Source organism: Chlorocebus sabaeus, chromosome 14 (assembly GCF_047675955.1).
Source record: "Chlorocebus sabaeus isolate Y175 chromosome 14, mChlSab1.0.hap1, whole genome shotgun sequence".
Classification (NCBI taxonomy): domain Eukaryota; kingdom Metazoa; phylum Chordata; class Mammalia; order Primates; family Cercopithecidae; genus Chlorocebus; species Chlorocebus sabaeus.
The window spans coordinates 39,367,015-39,388,886 of NC_132917.1; the positions used below are offsets into that span (position 1 = coordinate 39,367,015).

A 21,872-nucleotide genomic window follows, 5' to 3' on the forward strand; every position below is an offset into this window, starting at 1 on the left:
CCTCGTTGGTATATTTAAAGCAACCCTAGGCTGGTGGGGTCAAAAGTTTCATTGTACACACAGATGCGGTTTGTCAGAAGGAATGCAGATTTGGCAGGGTTAGAGGCAATGGATGTGAGGGCTGAGTCACCCTGCAGAGCATGCCAGATAACCCCTCCTCAACCTACACAATGGGCTCTATTCTAGTGCCATTCCTAACTCTGCACGATCTATACTGTATCTGCCTTGGACTTGTGTGCCATGGAGGCATAGTTGGTGATAAAAGAATGATGAAAATCAAAATGGTTACTTAAAGTGAAAACACCAAAGTCTGGGTTCTCTGAGCTCTCCTGAAGGTGTTTACTCTTTGACTTCTAGGAATCAGTTCCACAGAAATACTCAAGTGTCCACAAATACACACACACAAAGAAGTTAATTACAGCATGATGTAGAAGAAAGACAAATTGGCTGGGCGCAGTGGCTCACATCTGTAATCCCAGCACTTTGGGAGGCTGAGGCAGGTGGGTCAGTTGAGCCCAGTTTTAGACCAGCCTGGGCAACATGGCAAAACCCCATCTCTACAAAAAATACAGAAATTAGCCAGACATGGTGGTGCACACCTGTGGTTCCAGCTACTGGGGAGGCTGAGGTGGGAGGATCACCTGAGCCCAGGTGGTTGAGGCTGCAGTAAGCCATGATCAAGCCACTGCACTCCAGCCTGGGTGACAAAGTGAGACCCTGCCTCAAACAAACAAACAAACAAACAAACAAACAAATAAATAAATAAAAAGACAAATTGGAAACCAGATAAATTGGAGGGGGTCATAAATTATGACAGGGGTCCCAACCCCCAGGCCAGTACTGGTCCGTGGCCTGTTAGGAACTGGCCATAGAGTAGGAGGTGAGCTGCCGGCAGGCCAGCATTACTGCCTGAGCACCGCCTCCTGTCAGACCAGCGGCAGACATTAGATTCTCATAGGAGCACGAACCCTATTGTGAACTGCGCATGCAAGGGATCTCGGTTGCACGCTCCTTATGAGAATCTAATGATGCCTAATGATCTGTCACTGTCTCCCATCACTTCCAGATGGGACCGTCTAATTGCAGGAAAACAAGCTCAGGGCTCCCACTGATTCTACATCATGGTGAGTATGAAATCATAATAGAAATAAAGTGCACAATAAATGTAATGTGTTTGAATCATCCTGAACCCCTGCCCCCGTCCTGTGTAAAAATTGTCTTCCATGAAACTGGTACCTAGTGCCAAAAAGGTGGGGAACTGCTGAATTATGATACAGTTTTGCAATGGAGTATTATGTAGCTGTGAAAAACAGCTAGGCGGCTTTATACGGATAAAAGTGTCCATCATAGATTGCTAAGGGAAAGCATCAAATGGCATATATATGTATATGTGTGCATATATATACATAGGATCTCATTTCTGTGTTTTAAAACACCGTGCGTGTGAACCAGGGTTACAGTGTTACCTTTGGAAAGTGGAGTTGGACCAGGTAAAAGAAGAACAAGCACTTTGGGTTTTTTTTTTTTTTTTTTTTAATTGAGACAGCGTCTCGCTCTTGGCCCAGGATGGAGTACAGTGGCATGATCTCGGCTCACTGCAACCTCTGCCTCCTGGGTTCAAGTGATTCTTATGCCTCAGCCTCCTGAGTAGCTGGGATTGCAGGCACCCGCCACCACGCCTGGCTAATTTTTGTACTTTTAGTAGAGACAGGGATTCACCATGTTGACCAGACTGGTCTCGAACTCCTGACCTCAAGAGATCTGCTTGCCTCAGCCTGCCAAAGTGCTGGGATTACAGGTGTGAGCCACCTCATCCGGCCAGGACCAGTACTTTGGCTTTCTACATTTCTGTAGTATAGAAAGTTTGCAATTAATATAGATTACTTCTGCAACTAAATATACATTTGAAAAAGGAGATTAACTAAAAAGTTTCAGTCAAAATTCCCAGAGTAATCCTGGGATTACATACTAGCCAAAAAGCACAAATCCATAGCTAGAGACAGAGGTTCTATGGTAGCTCTAGGCTGTTGGATGAAACATTTCATCATCAAAGTGTAAAGTCATGTGTTGCTTAAAAACTGGGATATGTTCTGAGAAATACATTGTTAGGCGATTTCACCCTTGCACAAACATCATAGAATGTACCTACTGAATGTAGTTGGTATAGCCTACCACACACCTAGGCTATATGCTATAGCCTATTGTCGCTAGGCTGTGAACCGGTAGACATGTTACTTTACTGAATACAGCTAATTGTAACCCAGTGGTAACTATTTCAGTATCTAAACATAGAAAAGGTACAGTACGCCAGGCACGGTGGCTCAAGCCTGTAATCCCAGCACTTTGGGAGGCCGAGATGGCCGGATCACAAGGTCAGGAGATCGAGACCATCCTGGCTAACACGGTGAAACCCCGTCTCTACTAAAAAAATACAAAAAACTAGCCGGGCGAGGTGGCGGGCGCCTGTAGTCCCAGCTATTCAGGAGGCTGAGGCAGGAGAATGGCGGGAACCCGGGAGACGGAGCTTGCAGTGAGCTGAATCCGGCCACTGCACTCCAGCCTGGGCGACAGAGCGAGACTCCGTCTCAAAAAAAAAAAAAAAAAGGAAAAAGTACAGTAAAAATATAATATTAAAGATAAAAAATGGTACCTGTATAGGGCACTTACCATGAATGGAGCTTGCAGGACTGGAAGTTGCTCGGGGTGAGTTGGTGAGGGAGTGGTGAGTGAACGTGAAGACCTAAGATATTACTGTACACTACTGCAGACTTTATAGACTGTACACTTAGGTGACACTCAATTTACACAGAAATTTCTTTTTTCTTTAATAATAAATTAACCTTAGCTTACTGTAACTTTTTACTTTATCAACTTTTTAAAAAACGGTTTAACTTTTGTAATAACACTTAGCTTAAAACAGACGCAAAGTACCTTTGTATAGCTGTGCAAAGTACTTTCTTTCTTATATCCTTATTCAAGAAGCTTTCTTCTATAGATTTTTATTGTTTTTTTACTTGTTAAATTCTTTGTTAAAAGCTAAGACACAAACACACACATTAGCCTAGGCCTACACAGGGTCAGGATCATCAATATCACTGTCTTCCACCTCCGCATCTTGTCCCCCTGGAAGGTCTTCAGGGGCAGTAACAGGCATGGAGCTGTCACCTCCTATGGTAACAATGCCTTCTTCTGGATAACTCCTGAAGGACCTGCCCGAGGCAGTTTTACAGTTAACATTTTGTTTGTTTGTTTTTTATTTATAAGTAGAAGGAATACACTCCAAAAGAAGGATAAAAAGTATAGTAAGTACATAAACCAGTAACAGTGATTTAGTATCGAGTATTATGCGCTGTACATAATTGTATGTGCTATACTTTAATACAAGTGACAGTGCAGTCGGTTTCTAATTTTTATTTATTTTTTATTTTTTTTTTTGAGACGGAGTCTCGCTCTGTCGCCCAGGCTGGAGTGCAGTGGCCGGATCTCGGCTCACTGCAAGCTCTGCCTCCCGGGTTTACACCATTCTCCTGCCTCAGCCTCCCGTGTAGCTAGGACTACAGGTGCCCACCACCTCGCCCGGCTAGTTTTTTTTTTTTTTTGTATTTTTTAGTAGAGACGGGGTTTCACTGTGTTAGCCAGGATGGTCTCAATCTCCTGACCTCATGATCCACCCGGCTCCGCCTCCCAAAGTGCAGTCGGTTTCTTTACACCAGCATCACCACAAACACGGGAGTAATGGTTATGATGGCTACAAGCTCACTAGGTGACAAGAGTTTTTCAGCTCCGTTATAATCTTATGGGACCATCTATATGCAGTGAATCCTTGATCGAGATGTTATGTGGTACATGACTGTATTTCTAGGATATGTGTTATATCTTCTGAGAGAAGATGAGACTATTAAGTCCAAACTGTTAATTGGGCTGGCCCTTTTCTTCTATCAGTGTAATTGTACTACCAATAATGTGCTATTATTCGTTTTCTATTTTACAGCTTACAAAGCACTTTTCACACCTTGAATAATACAACAAACCTGCAATGCGGTATCCTTATTTTCAGAAAAAGTAATTGAGGTTTAGGGAAGTTGGTTTATGTGCTCTAAATGACACAAGTAGTTAGGGCAAAACTTCAGAAGGAGTCAAATAGGGATTCTATCCCCAAGCAGGCGATTAATTCTAGGTAAATCACTGTTTTCTAGGTCTCAGGTTTCTCAGCTGTAAAACAGGGTGGGGAAGTGTTCTCAGTACAAAAGTATACAGTTGTTTAAATGAAACTGAGTAGCCCCTCCCTACCCACCACCCTTCAATTAACTTTGGAACAATTCCCTGGATGTGGTTGAAGATATTTATGTTGTGTAGACATGTCAGGCATCCTTCTATTAGCATATGTAGGTGTAGGGTAAAAGGCTGTCTACTGTGAATTGATTAAAAGGACAAATTCTGTTCTTGCAGACTGGTTGGAAAGAACCCAGGGGGACGTGGGCACACTGTCCCTTCCTGGGCCTCTTCCCGACGTGGCACGTGTGGGAAATCAGGAAGCTCCCAGACGTGGAGCAACTCAGGTGATCATGGCACAGAGAGGTAAGGATTTTGCTTGAATTTGGAGGAATGGTTTTGTACAGATCTGATTGGTACATAGTAACTCTAAGTAAATATTTACAAAACAATCGGATTTGTCATGTGGCTGTTTGGCAATGGGTCAGAGTAAAACAAATGGACTTTTCTTATGACTGAGCTGTCACCTGAGTCTTATTATTAATAACATCCGTCTAACAACTGAATCCTAAGCTTTAATCAACAAAATTTTAATGAGCTACATCCATAGAGCCATGCTTTTTTTTTTTTTTTATTTTTGAGATGGAGTCTCACCCTGTCATTCAGTGCAATGGTGCGATTGGCTCACTGCAACCTCTGCCTCCGGGGTTCAAGCGATTCTCCTGCCTCAGCCTCCTGAGCAGCTGGGATTACAGGCACGCGCCACCATGCCTGGCTAATTTTTTGTATCTTTAGTAGAGACTGGGTTTCACCATGTTGCCCAGGCTGGTCTCAAACTCCTGATCTCATGATCTGCCTGCTTCTGCCTCTGCCTCCCAAAGTGCTGGGACTACAGGCGTGAGCCACCGTGCTGGGCCAGGGTCATGCTTTAAGGTATGGGTGTTTTTATTATTCAGGAGATGACTGCCATTGAAAAGATGTCTTGTTACTCCTGACGAGGTGGGTCAGGAGGCAGAGGGAGCAATGGAAAACCTGGGCCAGAGCCTTTATTTGTGGTTTCCATGAAGGAATGGGTGAGGCAGGGTAAGCAGGCTAGTGTGAACACTTCTCATGGGCTCTGGGATACAGGGGCTGTCTCTATCAGGTAGTCTGATACCTGGCCCTGGGTGATTAGGGTGTAGCGGCTCCACCTGTGAGAGCCCAGTAAAGGAGGTGATTGGGGCCTGGGATCTGGATTGGTTGGTTTGCATATGAAAGACAGACATCCTTCACTATCTCTAGGAATTGGCCCAGCCCTGGGAGGGGCAGTCTCTCCAGGGTCAGCAAGGCCCCAGCTGTCAAAGCATCAGAATAAAAAGACATGCTTAATTCAGGCTGATATAAATTCAGTTAGCCTTAAAAGGAAGCACAGAATTGGCAAGTGGGAGTGCTAGGAAAAATCTGGAGATATAACTTATCACTCTGTATAATGACGCATGTACCAACACATATTACACATCCGTTGTGGGTCATGGCTTTGGCATTAGTGAGCGGGGGAAAGGCTTTTATGTGTTTCACTAGGTTACATTGTTATTTGAGATAGTGTGTTTCTTTAGATGGTTTTCCTGCAGTTGAGCTATACAATTACCAGGCGACAGTGGGTTCATTAGCATGGTGTTTCTAGCCCCTCCTACCCTACCCCCATATGTATACATATATGTTCTTGGTTGTTTAAAGGTAGCATTTCATTACCCACCTTTTTTCAAGATACAGGGAGACAAACACAGTCCTAATATTAGTACCACGGATTTCAACAAAAATATGTCTTGAAAATATATTTATCATATTATTGCCCCTCCAACTCCCCAACACCAGCCCCTTCCCTGTTTAGAGAGAACAGTTCCTGAAAAATATATAAGTAAGCACACATATACACATATTTTATTTTTGTTCAAGAATGACATGCATAGAGACATTATCAGAATCAATAGATTGTTTGCTTTTTTTTTTTTTTTTTTCTGAGACAGAGTCTCGCTCTGTCACCCAGGCTGGAGTATAGTAGTGCAATCTCGGCTCATTGCAACCTCGGCCTCCAGGTTCAAGCAATTCTCCTGTCTCAGCCTCCAGAGTAGCTGGGACTACAGGCACATGCCACCATGCCCAGCTAAGTTTTGTATTTTCAGTAGAGATGGGGTTTCACCATACTGGTCAGGCTGGTCTCGACCACCTGACCTTAGGTGATCCACTGGCCTTAGCCACCCAAATAGCTGGGATTACAGACGTGGGCCACTGAGCCCAGCCCGAATCAATAGTTTTGTTTGCTGTAATTCATGGTACCCTTAAATGAGTCTTGAAAAATTAGCTCCCATATATAACTTAACATTGACCTTGTTCTTACAGCTGTATCATTTGTAGAATAAATGCCACAGCCTCTTCTCTTTCACACACACCCACCTGGGCAGGCACAGGGCAAGTGACAGGTGCCACCCATGCTCTGATCTCAGACCAGCTGATGTAGAGCGTGAGAGGCTTGCACTGCTTCTTTGTCCATGGGCTGAGAATTATCTTTCATGTGGGGCTGGCAAAGCAATGCTTATATATACAAACATGCTTTTTTTTTTTTTTTCAAATATCTACACTCATTTGCCAGTTCACTCAGAGAAGCAACAGTTCTCAGGGCCAGAAGTTCTTTCTGCTGGAAGGGTCCAAATTAATCCTTTAGACATAGCTAATTCATTTCCTTCATGACCTCATTCACTGCTGCATAACCACCCTTCCTCCAAACCTCTACCCTGATCTGCTCCCCAAGTGGTGCTGAGTGCTGAGTAGTTACATGAGAGCCCAATTTCTAATAACAAATGAAGTATTTTTTCCTTGTCATCACTTTAACGACAAGGGAAAGAAGCCCCCAAAGCCAGAGCAACAGAGACTGGATCAGGCATAATTTAGCTTCTCTTGAACCCTTTGCTCTACATACCTAACCCCCAACTGTGTTCTTAACACCTTTCACTTTTATGGCACCAAGAATAAGAATATAAATATTCTGCAGTTTCTCCTTCCTTTCTTTTTTTTTTCATTTTCTTTTTTTTTTCTTTGGCTGTTTTTCTATAAAGTCTTCATTACCAGTCCACATTCCCCTGGTTTTAATAACTGAGTCCCTTTTCTTTCTTCTAGTTAGCCTTGATGTCTTTTCTTTCTTCTGCACAATAGTTCTCCTCTGGATCAATAATGGTTACCTGCTTTATAAGTAACTCTCAAAAAACTTAGATTCTTTGTCAGAGTCCAAAGGCAACCTCTGGGGTCTTGGTAGCTTGGGTTCAGGTAATGAGAGCAACAGCAACATATGCTTTATTCTGTTAAATGCCAGGTGAAAATCCATTCTGATTGAATTTAAAGTGAAGTTGAAAGAAAAAATGTCTTCTCAGAAACAACTCATGGTTTTACACAAACCTGAATAACTCACTAGACACATCTTTTCTGTGACTGTAACAGACAGATTAATCTGCACTTGGGTTTCTCTGTTGCTTTCTAGAGCATCCACTATAGTAATTCTCACACCTGTCCAGTTTCTGGATGGTAGATAGAGCAGCACCTTGGCTAAGGGAGCGAGGGCTCAGGTGAAGTAAACACCCCAAGAGAAAGGCACCCAAGCTCTCAGGAGGACCAGCTCGGACCTTCAAGCTCCAGCTGTTAAGAATGTTCATTTTCATATCTTTTGTAATTCCATAGACCTTTGGGACATTCTCAAAGAGGGAGCAGGGTCAGGGAGGAGGGGAGACAGTGGTGAGAGCTTCAGGCTACCTGTCTGAACAAGGAAGTAGCTTAACCACTATATTAGTTCCCAATTGCTGCTATCAATTACTACCAACTTAATGATTAAAATAAAAGATCATTTATTATCTTACAGTTCTCTAGGTCAGAAGTCCAAAATTAGTCTTACTGGGCTAAAGTGTTAGCGAGGCCATGTTCCTTCTGGAGTCTCTTAGAGGAATCCATTTCCTTGCCTTTTTCATCTGCTGGAAGTTTTCACGTGCATTCCTTGATTCATGGCCCCCTTCCTCCGTCTTCAAAGCCGGTAGGGCTGCACCTCTCTGACTCTTTGTCTATTGTCACATTTCTCTTTCCCAGGCTCTAGCTGGGAAAGTTTCTCTGGCTTTAAGAACTCACGTGATTAGATTGGAGCCACGTGAGTAATGCAACGGGGAGAGGATACTCTCCCCATTTCAAGATTCTCAATCACAGCTGCAAAGTCCTTTTTGCCACTTCAAGTGACTTATTCATAAGTAGGGGAGGGGGAAGTCAATTATTCTGTCCTACCACAACCACAAAATTGATACCCTCACTGAGATAGAAAAAGGAAGCTTCTACTTTGGACCTGATGTTGTGAGTGAGTCAGGAGGGCCACACCAGCTCAGGAGGCAGAGTTTCCAGGAGGCCCTGGTCAATGGTATGGAGAATTACAGGACCATCCAGAACTGGTAGAAGAGAAAGGGCTCCCATGATGTGACCAGTGGGGCCTGTAGCCTATTAGTGTCAATAGAGAGGTTGAAGCAAGAATCAAGCTTCCTGGGTCTGAGGGGCAAATAAAATAAATATTAAAAACATTTTTAAATAATAATAAAACAAAAAATGTTAATTTTTGGAGAACTTCAGCAGTCAAAGGAGGGAGAGGAATCATTCTATGGCTGGAGAGCATGGGAAGATTAAAGGTTTTTTGTTTGTTTTGTTTTGTTTTTTACTTTAAGTTCCAGGATACAAGTGCAGAATGTATAGGATTGTTACACACGTATACATGTGCCATGGGGGTTTGCTGCACCTATCAACCTGTCATCTGTGTTTTAAGTCCCACATGCATTAGCTATTTGTCCTAATGCTCTTCCTCCCCTTGTGCCCCCACCCTCTGACTGGCCCCTGTGTGTGTTGTTCCCTTCCATGTGTCCATGTGTTGTTTTCATTGTTCAACTCCCACTTATGAGTGAGAATATGTGGTGTTTGAAGTTTTTTTGAAGGTAGAGAAAACTCATGTATGTTTGAAGAAGGGACATGGAGAAGTGACTAATGTCACCCATAAAACTGAAATTAAGGTTTTAATGTGAATTTAAAAATTGTCATTATTAATATTATTGCTTGCCTGTACTAAAATTTCACGTGTCAGACTGATGTGTTGTCAAATAAAGTAGAAGTTAAAAAAAAAAATCCTGTTACAGCTGAGGGTCCTTCTCACTTCTCATTTGTTTCACCATCATTGCTAGATTAATTCTTAATCACCATTCTTCCATCATGTCATTATCCTTCTCTCCATGGCCTAAGATCTTGTGTTTCTTGTGTTGTTCAAATCTTCTACAGTCTGAATCTAATCAATATTTCCAAACTTAGCCTGAACTTTTTATCACAAACCCTCCTCTCTGGCAGGACCCGGATGCTCAATGTCTTGTGTACATACCTTGTTCATTACTATCTCTGAGTTCACATGGTTTTCCATTCTCCATATACTCTTCTTCCTCTCCACCAATTTACTCATTTAGATCTTTGAAAGCTTAAATTCCATCAATACTTTGACTATCTCCATTTATAAAAGTCCCCCTTTCTTTGAACACATTAACATTTACTAAACACATTATAGGTCAGTAGATAACTTCCATAAGGTCCAATCATCACACCCACCCATCTTCCTGCAACGTCACTACATTCTCAGTTCTTTCCACTGTTACTGTGGATGAACTATGTGTGTGCCTACCTAAAACAACCTCTCCACTTATCTGCCAGATCCCTTCCCCTCCTGCCCACTTACAGACTTTGCTCCAGGAAGTCTCCCTCTCTTTTTTTGTATCAATTTTTCCATCTCTCAATAATTATTCTCATCCGTGTCAAAAATAATGCTTTCCCCCCGTCCTCAGTAAAACAAACCCTCTCTTAATGCCACTTTCACTACTAGCTATTACTCCTTCTTTTTCCCTTTATGACAAAACTCCTTGAAAGAATTTTGCCTATACCCATTGCTATAACTTCTCTCTTTCCATTCTCTCTTGAACTAATTCCAAACATACATTCCCAATGCTCTGATTAAACTGCTCTTATTAAGGACACTAAAAAGACCTGTGTTGCTAAATCTAATGCTCAGTTACCAGTTCTCATCTTGCTTGACTAATCAGCAACTTTGAGATGCTGATGATTCTCTACTGTTTGAAATATTTTCTTCACTTGGCTCCCAGGATTCCACACTCTCTTACCTCTCTGGCCACTCCTTTCCAGTCTCTTTTGTTGGTTCCCATTGATCTCCTAGACCTCAGCAGGAAGCAGTTTTCCATGTTCCTCTCCTCTATTCTATCAACACCTACCCCCTGGATGACATCATTCAGTCTCATGGTTTAGGTCCCATCTATATGTTGATTATCATGTCTCTCAAATTTACATATTTAATCTGAAACTCTCCTGTGAACTCTAGACTTGTATATCTTACTGCCCACTCAACATGTCCACTTGGATATCTAATAAGTATCTCAATATCAGGAGCTCAGTGTGCTCCAAACTGAGCTGATACTGTCCCTGCCCACCCTGTACTTTCCACAGTCTTCCCCATGTCTGTTGATGACAACTCCACCCAGTCCCTTTCTTTGTCTTTCACCACACACTACACGTCAGCTAATCCTATTGGTTCTACTTTCAGTATCTATCCAGAAACCAACCACTTCTCACCGCTCTACTTTTATGACCTGGTCCAAAACACTGTAATCTCTCTGCTAGGTATACAAATAACAGGTAAGAGTGCAGCCCCTGAAGTCACACTATGAAGGTTTGAATCCTGGCACTGCCACTTACTAAGAGTAGGATGTTGAGCAAGTTATTTGCCCTCTCTGAGTGTCAGTTTCCTCATTCGTAAAATGGGGATAATAGTAACAATAATATTACTGCTTCCAGTACTAATAATATTAATTGTTACAAGGATTAAATGAGAAAAATGTATAAATTGCTTAACAGTGCCTTGCAAATAGTATGTAATCCACACACATTTGCTATATACTATTATGCTATAAATCTATGAAAGCTTCATGACAACAGGTGGAAAATAGTAGGCAAGAAGATCAGAGAAACTGTGGAAATGGCCATTTTCCCAAGCATAAACAATCCAAATCTTTAAATACCCAAACTCACACTGAACCAGGTTGGAAAATTTTTGTACCAACCCACTCTGACTCGTGTCTATTGCTTGGTATGTTGCTTTCTTTCGGCTTTTACCTACAGATTTATAGAATAATAATCCATGGCTAACATTTCTTAATTAGGTACTATTTGCTGTCATTGCTTCTCTTTCTTTCGTCTTGAGAAGAATTTCTATAGCTCCTCTTTTCCAAATTTTCATTCAGATCCTCAGACAGGCTTAGACCTGATCCTGCCTGTATGTGGGTTGGCCTCCCATTTCAGGATTTCATATCTCATTTGCTGTCACTTCTACCTATTAAAACATTCAAAAAGGGGGCCCTATAAGAACTACAAACCACTGCTCAAGAAAATAAAAGGACACAAACAAATGGAATAACCTTCCACCTCATGGATGAAAAGACTCAATATTGTGAAAATGGCCATACTGCCCAAAGTAATTTATAGATTCAATGTTATTCCCATCAAACTACCACTGACATTCTTCACAGAATTAGAAAAAAACTACTTTAAAATTCCTAAGGAACCAAAAGAGAGCCTGCATAGCCAAGACAATTCTAAGCAAAATGAACAAAACTGGAGGCATCACGCTACCTGACTTCAAACTATACTACAAGGCTACAATAACCAAAACAGCATGGTACTGATACCAAAGCAGATAGACCAATGGAACAGAATAGAGACCTCAGAAATAAGACCACACATCTAAAACCATCTGATCTTCGACAAACCTGACAAAAACAAGCAGTGAGGAAAGTATTCTCTATTTAATAAATGGTGCTGGGAAAACTGGCTAGCCATATGCAGAAAACCAAAACTGGACCCCTTCCTTACAACTTACACAAAAATTAACTCAAGATGGATTCAAGGCTTAAATGTAAAACCCAAAACCATAAAACCCTGGAAGAAAACCTAGACAATACCATTCAGGATGTAGGCATGGGCAAAGATTTTATGATGAAATCACCAAAAGTAATTACAACAAAAGCTAAAATTGTCGAAAGAGATCTAATTAAACTAACCAGCTTCTGGCCAGGTGCAATGGCTTACGCCTGTAATCCCAGCACTTTGGGAGGTTGAGGTGAGCGGATCATGAGGTCAGGAGATTGAGACCAGCCTGGCCTACATGGTGAAACCCCGTCTCTACTAAAAATACAAAAATTAGCTGGGTATGGTGGCACGTGCCTGTAATCCCAGCTACTCGAGAGGCTGAGGCACAAGAATCACTTGAACCCAGGAGGCGGAGGTTGCAGTGAGCTGAGATTGCGCCACTGCACTCCAGCCTGGCGACAGAGTGAGACACTGTCTAAAAAAAAAAAAAAAAAAAGAATCAGCAAAACAAACAAACAAAACTAACGAGCTTCTGCACAGTAAAAGAAACTATCATCAGAGCAAAGAGGCAACCTACAGAATAGGAGAAAATTTTTGCAATCTACCCATCTGGCAAAGGTCTAATATCCACAATTTACAAGGAGCTTAAATAAATTTACAAGAAAAAAAACAACCCTGTCAAAAAGTGGGCAAAGGATATGAACAGACACTTCTCAAAAGAAGACATTTATGCAGCCAACAAATACATGGAAAAAAGCTCAACAGCACTCATTAGAGAAAAGCGAATCAAAACCACAATGAGATAGCACCTCATGCCGCTCAGAATGGTGATTATTAAAAAGTCAAGAAACAACAGATGCTGGTGAGGCTGTGGAGAAACAGGAACAGTTTTGGTGGGAATGTAAATTATTTCAGCCATTGTGGAAGACAGTGTGGCGATTCTTCAAGGATCCAGAACCAGAAATACCATTTGACCCAGCAATTCCATTACTGAGCATATAGCCAAAGGAATATAAATCATTCTATTATAAAGATACATGCACACATATGTTTATTGCAGCACTATGAACAATAGCAAAGACATGGAACCAACCCAAATGGCCATCGATGATAGACTGGATAAAGAAAATGTGGCACATATACACCATAGAATGCTATGCAGCCATAAAATGGAATGAGATCATGTGCTTTGCGGGGACGTGAATGAAGCTGGAAGCCATCATCCTCAGCAAACTAACACAGGAACAGAAAACCAAACACCGCATGTTCTTACTCATAAGTGGGAGTTGAACAATGAGAACACATGGACACAGGGAGGGGAACAACACACATCAGGGCCTATCAGGGGGTGGTGAGGAGTGGGAGAACATTAGGACAAATCGCTAATGCATGTGGGCCTTAAAACCTAGGTGACAGATTGATAGGTGCAGCAAACCACCATGGCACACATATACCTGTGTAACAAACCTGCATGTTCTGCACGTGTATCCTGGAACTCAAAGTAAAAAAAAAAAACAATAAACAAAAATAAAAATAAAAAAGGGGGCCCTATAAACCCAGTTAACACTGCAATGAGAGCCATTGCAAATTCTCATTTTATTGACAAAAAGAACCTGGGTTTCTTGGCAAAAGTAGTTGATATGAAAAAGGTAAACTGCTGAGTGAGAATGAAAAAAGCAAGTAATTAAAACTACACCCACGAAATTCAGGACCAAAACAGCCAGACATCTTTCAGAAAAGGAAGCTGATAAATTAAAGAATTTCCCTAGATACCCAGAAAATAACCTTTTATATTTGGGATTCAACTTCAGTGTTTGAAACTCCAGGATTTTCTTTTGGCTAAACACAAAGATTCTTAGGAGGGAATCCCTTGTTGTTGTTATTTGGTTTCAGCGGGGTTCAGAAGGGCACATGGTGACTTGGCTGTAAAACACTAAGAGACACCTTCCCCATTGCCAACCCCCTCCCCAACTCGCCACTCATGTAATCTGAGGCTCTCGGTCACAGGCAGGTTGCAGACACCAAATAAATTAGGCAGATGGAACTCATACGTCAAAGACGCCTACTTGAATTCCTTTTTGGCCATTAGTGCATTTCCTCTCTTTCTTTTTTAATCAGCCTCATAAATCTGACCTTGACAAGGTCCTGCCTCTCTATAGCATAGTTGGAGGTGAGATGGTAATATGTCCCAGAGCTTTCATTTTCTTCTCCACTTGAGTGACCACCAATGCCATGTGGCACCCATTCATTATGGGGCTCAGGTGCGGCTGTGAGGAGGCATGTGCCAAGTCCTGCCAAACTGGTTACTCCTTCCAAAAGAACAGGATGGTTCTCCACACACTGAATATCAGATGATTACACTTCACAGTGCCCAATGCAATCCTGGCATGCCTAGAGCTGTAAGGAACACAACACATTGTTAGGTATTCTTCTGAGTATCTGGTTCATAATAGCTATTTACATACTGGCTAATGACTACCTGGATTCACATAATTTTTAAGGGGGTTTATCCAATTCAAGAATTGAAGACAAAATCAGAGTTGTCCAGAATAGTAACCTTGTTCTTTGAGGTGGGAGCAAATGCCAATGGATTTGTGTTGAATTCACCATTTTCAGGGATATCTGACTCAATGTTTGTCTCCTGGTCTTGACAATGGAAATCTGGAATACCGACCTAGCTCATGTGGGCAAAGTGTGGATTTCTCACCACTTGTAAAAAGCTGCCTTCTGGCTTCTAGCAGTTACATCTTTGCTAGTCTTGGGTCCTTCCTGAGTTTTTGCCGTTTTCTCTCTGCCCTTCTTAGAAGGAGGCCGTCTCTTTTTCTCCTTTCAACCAGAGGCTGTCCACAGCTGGCTCAATGTCCCCTTGTGCTGTCAGGTCCCCTCCCCTCCTCCTTGGTTGGGGAGGGGAAGTTTCAGGCACTCCCTTTATTCTTCAAGCATGATTTGTACCCATAAAATGTGGTAGCTATGGGCAGTCTTTTTCTATAGCGGTCTTTCTATCTAGTCCATTTTAAAGACCTTGAGAAATGGAGATACCTTATCGTACTCTGACAGCTTATTTCTGCTATTCACAAAACAGCATTAAACTCTTTTTATGGGCTCATAACAAAATAGCCTATTGAAAGAATATAATGGCCCTCGTGCTTTTGAATGCTCATCATTTCACTATTACTAAGGATGCTTTATGTTTTTAGGGGCCTGATGATAGGTCTTCACGCTTTTCATTAGGGCATAATCCTTGGGAGAGTAATGCTGTATACCACTTCCAGGACTGTGGCCTGCAAATGTGAGCAGTCACCAAATATTATTGTTGGAGCTGATAAATGAGAACAGTGACAATAGCTGTCATTCATATATTGAGCTCTTTTTATAGAGCAGATTTTGCATTCTTTATGTTGATAAGTGCTTTATATCCATTATGTGTTTGGATGCTCCTAACATTCTAAAGAAAGATATTATTATTCTTATCCCCATTTCATGGATGAGGAAATTGAGGCCTGAAGAGGCTAAGTAATCCCCCATTGTGAAAATCACACTAGAACTTAAACCCACGTCTCTCTGATGACACATCCTAGACTCTATGTTGTACTGTTACTGTGTGATCATAGATTATTAGATCCCCCTGTCTTCGCTATGAGGACACATATTTTCTTAGTTTCCCCCCCTATTTTCCTTCTCATGCTTTCTTGTGGTACCTCCTCTTCTAATGGAAATCTAAATGCTTGTGCCTCAGAGCCTGGATCTAGACCTCTTAGTTTTTCTAGCTATACTTTCCCCTAAGCAATTTCATCAAGTCCCATGAGTTTTATTATCGCTATGCATGTAGCACCTATGCGCTCATATAGCCAAAATCTAAATCTCTAGTCCAGATGCTTCCCTTACTCTCAGGTTCACACATCCAATTGCCTCTCCAACTGAGACTGGCAGTACCATTCAAGCACTCACACCAGAAATGTAGCGTGGCTCTTGATCGCTTCTTTCCCTCATCTGCACTCACAGTAATTTTTTGAAGTTCATTTTTATTTTTAACTTTTATTTTAGGTTTGGGGGTACATGTGCATGTTTGCCATATAGGTAAACTCATGTCACGGGGTTTATTGTACCGATTAGTTCATTACCCAGGTACTAAGCTTAGTACCCAATAGTTACTTTTTCTGCTCCTCTCCCTCCTTTCATCCTCCCCCATCAAGTAAACCCCAGTGTCTGTTGTTCCTTTCTTTGAGTCCATGAGTTCTCATCGTTTGGCTCCCACTTATAAGTGAGAACATGCAGTATTTGGTTTTCTGTTATTGCATTAGTTTGCTGAGGATAATGACCTCCAGCACCATCCATGTAATTCTATGATTTTGACCTTTACCCATTTCTCTCTCTTTCCACTGCTGCCTCCTTAGTCCAAGTTGCTAATATTTCTTGTCTGCATGATTGCAATAGCTTCCTGACTGGCTTCCCTGCCTTCATACTTGCTACCCCCAGCTTCAATCCATTTTTCACATAGCTGTCTGAGTGACATTGCAAAACATTAATCAATGCCTCTTCCCTGCTTAAAACTCTTCCAAGTTTTTCTTTGGACTGGAGTCCAAACTCCATAGTTTGGCCTTCAAGGCCTGCATAATCTAGTATTGACTGTTTCTGCAATTTCATCTCATACTGCCCCTTCCTCATTCACTACTCTCTAGGTCTCTTTGCAGTTCCTCAGTGACACAAAACTCTTTCCTGCCTCAGGACCCTTGCACTGGCTATTCCCTCTGCCTGGAATGCTCTTTCTCTGGCCCATGGGTGCTCAATAATGTTCATGGAATAAATGAGAATAGATTGTTTCTCTTACTTGAATACTATAAATAACTAATATGAGAAAAATAATGTGTCATTAACATTTTAGCCATTTGTATTTATAACATTTAAATTATATGGTCTTAATATGATAGACCTATGGAATTTCTGAAGCATGTTTATGTGTTTACATGGATGGAGTAGGGAGGATAAGCGAGTGGGAGGAAGGTATTTAGCATGTGGTAATCATGAATCATGCATCCTGTGAGACAGATTGTGATATCCCTATTTTTCAGAGTTCAGGTGGTTTGGGAAGTTAGGTCACTGGCTAAGGGTGAACAGGTAGAAAGAAGTGGGCCTGGAATTTACATGTGGTTTGACCCCAGGACCCGTGTGCATTCCCCAGATCCTGGTGCCTTTGAGCAGACACAGCAGAGAAAGAAGTTTGAAGGTAAAAAAGAGGAAGGACACCTGGAAATACTGGCGTTTTTGTTCATCTGGGCAGTATCACAGGTGGTTGTGAATCAGAGACGCCGGATATCTTAGTTATATCCAATTCTGCATTATTTGTCAAACATGGCCCAAATGAGCTGAATTAGACCCCAACTTCAAAACCCAGTATCCATACACAAAGAAAAGGTGGTAAATACAGTTAGGTGTGGCAATTAATGAGCCACCATCTGCTAAAACATCACACTTTAAGTGGGACTTAACATGGTTATGGGTTTCTTTGAACTTTTTTTTTTTTCCCTTTCCCACCATATGTGCTTAAAGGCTCCAAAAAGGAAACAGCTTAATCCAGGAATGTGAAAAAGAATGGTGACATTCTGCGGTGTGTCAGTGAAATGAGAAACTTATCAGGCGCTGTCTATTTTGGGGGTTTTGTGGTATTTTATGGTTCCAGGCTTCTAGTCAGTGACAAAATGGCACTGCCAAGATGACTTACCACATGCGTGGGGTATAGCAGAGCACCATGATAGGTGCTGCTTCTAAAATTTACTTTTGGCTTTGCCCTGGACTGAGTTGACACACATACAGAAAATACTCCTTCTCCTCCAAGGCCTAACTAAGATAGCATCTTGGCTTACCCATATTCTTCCCAATGGAGAAACGAATCTCTCTGTAGTAGGTTTTCCTGTTGCATTGTTTTGTACCTCGGTGACAGTACTAGTTTCAGGCTGTCCTCTTTGTGGCTTCATGCATTTCTATCTTCCTCTCCAACTACCCTAAAGCTCCCTGAGGGCACAGACCGTGTTTTCTTCATCTTTACAAAATCCAGTGGGACTTTGCACAATAACTTACATTGGAGGTGCTCAATATATGCTGTTGAATTAAAATAAAATTGTTTTAGGAGAACAATTTACAGTGATGACTTTAACATAAGACACCTCAAAAATGTGCAAAATGCACATTTTGTATATATTGTATATATTTGTAGGTTAACAATATAATTGACTATGTCCTTATATTGAATGCTGAAAAAAAATCTGATACTACCAAGAGGAAACTTTCACACTCTTTATGAAACCTAGTGTGTAGTTTTGGTTAAAATGCATAGTCTAAACTGCAGAATCTAAATGTCTGAAATGAGGAAGGATGTTGCTTTTAGTCTTAGCACTGGTGCAACAGGGTGAAAATCTTTTAGAATATGCATGGTTAGGATGGTTAGCTTAGCATAGGTATGTCAACAAAGCATTACCAGAGCTCTGTGTTTGAGATCTCTCTCTCTTTCTCTCTCTCTCTCTCTCACTGTGTGTGTGTGTGTGTGTGTGTGTGTGTGTGCACAGACTTTTTTTCTTAGGAAATATTTATTTAAAGAACTTCCTGACTATAGAGGGAAATATGATGAATGCCATGGATATTATGGTAAGTGTGTTTGGAGAAGGCAAAAGTATTTTGTTTTCTAAATATTTAAACATGACCTGCACATCAGTTGTGATGTTTAAATGCCATGGGAATACCAGGAGCAACAAAGAAGGACTTTGGAATGGTAGAGTGGATAGTTCTCTATAACCCAGAAAGGAGAGGTGGAAGCCAAAAGATGACATAAAGTAACACTTGAAGAATATGCATTTAGCAACAATATCCAGGATAACTGCAGGAAGGTTGATCCTGGAGTCATGGGGGCCAAGGAGGAAGCTGTACTATAATACAGATGTGAGGGGTAGAGGCATATTAAGAGCAAGTGGTAGAAATGTAGAGGAAGGAGTGGATATAAAAGAAATTTCAAAGGAAAAATCTCTCTAACTTTGTCAATGTGATAGATAATTCTAAAATACTGTGTCTGAATGAATTGAGTGATATAACACCAGCAAAAGAGTTGAGGAGGGCAGTTGGACCACAAGGAAATATGAGACTTTAATTTTTAATATCTTGAGCCCAATAATACAGTAAAATACCCAGGTGGAAATTCTCCGGCTCTCCCTGTCATATGAGGGATACTGTTTTTCTCTGCGGGATGCACTGCGGATATTGGATCTGGAGATGGCAAAGAGAAATTTAAGACAAGTAAAGAACAAGCCAAGTTTGAAAACATCAAGGTCATAGCATAGCCGAAGCTAAGATATGCCAGGTGTTCTGGCTGGATATTTGATCTCCCATCATCTTGACTCCATACTGAGCTACATGGCCTCGTACATTGATTATATTCAGGTATAGACTTTTCCTTCCACACATCTACAGCTGTCCAGCTTGTAGTCAGTCATTAGAACATCTTAACTTTATGACTTAAAAATGCACACAAAAATACTTATTTTATAGTGGCCTAAGATATTGAAGCCTCCAAATGTATGAAGTAGACACTAGGCCAAAGAGGTATTCTCTGACTGCAATACGAATATCTCTGATATCCTCTCTTGGCAAAGTTTAACTCATCCTTTAAGAACTAACTCAAAAGTTACTGTCTGTATGTAGCCCACCTGACTCCCTACGGCAGTAGTCTCTTCATTGTCCATATTCCCATAACACTGTGTTCTCTTTTATTTTTTTTTTAACTACAGCATTTACCTCTCATTCTGTCTATGCGTCTGTTTCTCGCCACTAGGCTGGGAGTATCTTGAAGATGGGCACCACTTGCTCATCTTCATATTTTTCACTGCCCTCACAGGGTAGGGGGCTACTGGGTCATAGTTCATTGTTGGAAGCATCCAAAAGGGGAATTTTAAAAACATAGGTGGAGCAACGTGCAGGTGCTATAGCGAAGCCTGTGTATACATCATATGTCACATCCCCGCTGGCACCGTTAATGCTGTACCAGCAGAGGCAGTGCTCCCATTACATACTGCTGGCCCATATTTGTAATGTGTGACATTTTTTATGAAATACTGTCAAGGGCAATCCATCATATAGTAACCTTTGGATTATATGCTGAGACTGGTCTTAAACATAGACATAAATGAACTTCAAGAATAATGCTATTTTCTAAAAAGAGTATGATCAAAGAGTTCTAGCTAGGAAAATGATATAGAATGGTAAGTCCTTTTAAATTAAACAGAAGTGCCTTAAAAAGAGGTTTTCTTCTGTCTAGCTCCAGCTGAAGATAGGGTTATTGTGTAAAGATGATTAGGCGACTCTGGAATGTGGCTGAGTATTTATTTCTTGTAATACATGAGGTGAAGACTTGAAAAGGGGATGAGGACTTGCTAAAGGCTTGACAACCCTTGGGGCTTGCAAGGTTTTGATAACTTTATCTCAAGATGCATTTTTAAAAATAAAAGAGCACACGATGAGTGAATTTCAGATGTCAACTGTGGACCCACAGTTAAAGGCATTCTCTCTACCTATCCATTAAGATCTAGGATTTTATACATATTATAGAGTATAAATTAAAGAAAGCTTCTAAATCTTATCATTTTTGTGTAAATCCAGATAAGACTCCTTTGATGAGCTTAGTGTTTCCTGTGAAGAAAAAGCTTATAGGTGAGAGGAACACTAAAATTATAATTCTTTGTCTTCCCTAATTAGACTAGAGCTCACCATAGATCTTGCTGAAACTGTGAGAAAGTCCAGGCAATAATTCACATTGTCAGGTCAGCAGAAATGGGAACGGGGGTCCGATATAACTGAAAGATTTGCTTAAGTGATCTATCTATGAACTGAACAGCTCAGAATAGGCACAGGATCTTCATTGGAAATGTACCCTCTGAAGATGCTAAACACAAACAGCAATGAAAATAAATCCCAGCAAGAGCCTTATACCACCTTTACAGATGTCATTCTAGAGGAAGGATATAAAGCATATTAATACCAATTGAAGTAGGGCACTAATTAATAAGTCCCATTAAATCATGGAATAATGACATTTAGTATATAATGAATGCCTCATAATTTCTTCATCATTAATATTTCATAGCATAAGAACACAAGCATTTTCATCCCTGGGCCAATGCAGCATGGTTTTCTGTCTCTGACGTGACCACAAGGGCATTGAGTGGCACGAGTGTATTGCACCTCTGTGGTATAGACTGACTATACCGCGCAAGTGATTAACTCTTAGCACCCCGGGTCCTAGCGTTTCCTCATTTTAGAAAATGTGAATCTGCCTGTCATTCTTGGAAGTAACCTCTGTGACTGGAAGACGGCAGAACTGCCCCAGGCTCAGGTGTTGACTTTGGTGTGTAGCATTGCTTTGTTATTGACCCCGACCCCCCAGCCCAAGAGGGAAACCTACACAGGAGAAAATCATTACTTTGATTTATTACTGGGGGCTTGCTGTATGCAAAGGCAATAATCACCTCATGGAGCAGGTGCCACTGCCAGGGTTCATTGATTCCAGGCTCCTCTAGAAATTCCAGGAGGCCAGTGAGTCTGGCGGGATATGGAGGTAGTCAACGAAAAAAGAAGTCCATCTCATAGCAGGTTGAAATGAAGTGGGAGAAAAATCTCTGGTCATCGTTCTATCGCTCCACTGACACTCGGTG

At 41.3% G+C, this 21,872-nt stretch overlaps 1 long non-coding RNA gene across 1 annotated transcript in view; it reads left to right on the forward strand.

Annotated features, from left to right (window-relative positions):
- LOC119627219 (uncharacterized) overlaps window positions 1-21,872 on the forward strand; it is a 165,892-nt gene that overhangs the window by 143,469 nt on the left and 551 nt on the right. The window contains exon 7 of the long non-coding RNA XR_012095268.1: window positions 4,450-4,578. This is a non-coding gene — a long non-coding RNA (uncharacterized lncRNA). The remainder of the gene's footprint in view (window positions 1-4,449; window positions 4,579-21,872) is intronic.